Source organism: Pseudophryne corroboree, chromosome 4, assembly GCF_028390025.1.
Source record: "Pseudophryne corroboree isolate aPseCor3 chromosome 4, aPseCor3.hap2, whole genome shotgun sequence".
Lineage (NCBI taxonomy): Eukaryota > Metazoa > Chordata > Amphibia > Anura > Myobatrachidae > Pseudophryne > Pseudophryne corroboree.
In genome coordinates this window covers 860,169,222-860,171,497 of record NC_086447.1, presented here as the reverse complement: position 1 = coordinate 860,171,497, position 2,276 = coordinate 860,169,222, and positions in this window count along the sequence as shown.

Below are 2,276 nucleotides of genomic sequence, written 5' to 3'. Positions count from 1 at the left end.
AGGAAAACTAGACGGGTAGCGTCTAGTTCCCTTCACAGCGGGGGACCAGCGGGGGACACAGCGGCAGCGGAGGGCACAGTAGCGGATCTTGCCATGGTGCGGCGCCCTCTGGAAGGCGGTGCCCTGGGCAAAAGTCCTGCTTGCCCGTGGCAAGATCCGCTACTGAAGTAGGTCTAACTTCTCTCCCCTAAGTCTCACGAAGCAGGGAGACTGTTGCCAGCAGTGCTCCCTGAAAATAAAAAACCTAACATAAGTCTTTTTAGAGAAACTCAGTAGAGCTCCTCAGAGTGCATCCAGTCTCCCTGGGCACAATTCTAAACTGGAGTCTGGAGGAGGGGCATAGAGGGAGGAGCCTGTTCACACCCCTTTGAAAGTCTTAAAGTGCCCATGTCTCCTGCGGATCCCGTCTATACCCCATGGTTCTTGATGTGACCCCAGCATCCTCTAGGACGTATGAGAAAGCACGTTGTGAACTGCAAGTACACTAGTAGATACATGAATGTAAGCGTATGGCAACAAATGTTATATTTAAGAATACATAGCGAGGCGAAGCAATAGATTCCTCCAACTGGCTCTCTCCATGTATCCGGTGGCAGATGTACAGCTTCCTAATATGTTATAGAAAGTTATATATATATATATATATATATATATAGATCTATATATACAGAGAGATAGAGAGAGAGAGAGATATCTTTCTATCTATCTATCTATCTATCTATCTATCTATCTATCTATCTATCTATCTATCTATCTATCTTCCTTTTAAAATATGCATATATGTGTACAGGGCTGCAACTGGGGGGGCCCCAAAGGGTGCATGTGCCCCAGGTGCCGGATTTGAAAGGGCGTTTAGTAGCTACATGTGACAGGACTCTGTCTGGCAGACAGTGCTATGACTGTCCCCATCTCTCTCCTGCAGTATAATCCTGTGCTCTCCCCGACCTCCAGTCGGCCCCTCAGTTGTGCGGGCCACAGTCGTGCACCCCATACATCACTTCAAGCAGGAAGATGGCGATGCTTTTTAATTCTGCCCCTCCGTGTCCTTCTCCGCAACCTGCCGGGGCATGTCCTAGACCTGGCAGAGACTAACTCACTCATTGCGGTGTCAGGGAACAAGCGGAGGAGTGGTACCAGCAGCTGAAGCGGGAAAGCACCATCTTCAGGCCCCCATGCCTGCCGTGTATGGCTGGATCTCCAAGGCCCTGTCCGAGCTGTGCTAAGGGACCCCCAGCCAGTGCCTGAAGAGGATGAAGGTAAATGTAAGGAGGCATATATTGGGCGGTAAATCATATATCACGCCCAATCTTCTTTCTAAAATGATCCCCGTTATCGCGCATATCACACCCATAGTAATCAGGTGTGGCTGTGTAAAGGGTTGGGTGCCTCGTTACCCTGGGGGTAGCGAGTTGAAATGATGATACCACGCCCCCAAGGCCAGAAACAGAATGGGTGTGGAAGGGGGTGAAAAGAATTGAATACCGCCCATTGTATTGTATCCCTCATAGCAGGGGTTAAAGTGAGCCGGAACGGGAGTTCCATCAGTTCCACTTGGAGACGGAATGCAGCTCCACCTCCTCCGGCTCAACTAACCCGATGTATACCCGGCGCCGCAGGGAGATGCAGAGCGCCCGCTGAGACTGTGTTACCAACGGGTGCCCGGCTCCCTCTCCACAGCGGAAGCCGGCGGCAGGACCTCAATACTGAGCTCCGGCTTCCGGCTGTGTCAGTGTGTGCTATGGAAGAGACGTCATGATGTCTCATAGTGCTGAGGAGCGGACGCCAGTAGGACTGCTGTGGTCGGACGCGGGAGCGGGGCTTAGTGAGTATGGTGTTTTTTTTTAAACATATGTGTGAGTGTATTAGCGGCGCGTCTACTGGGGGCAATCTACAGGGGGAGCAAACTACTGGGGGCAAGCTGCAGGGGGCTAACCATTCGGGCAATCTACTGGGGGCAAACTACTAGGGGGCAAACTACAAGAGGGCAAGCTACTGGGTGCAAACTACAAGGGGCAAGCTACAGGGGGCAAACTATAAGGGGGCAAGCTACTGGGGGCAAACTACAAGGGGGAAAGCTGGGTTAACTACTGGAGCAAACTACAAGGGAGCAAACTACTGGGGGTAAACTACAGTGGCGCATTACTACTGGGGGCATAACTACAGGGGCACATTACTACTGGGGCATAACTACAGGGGCACATTACTACTGGGGGCATAACTACAGGGGCATTACTACTTGGGGGCATAACTACAGGCGCTAAACTTCTGAGGGCATT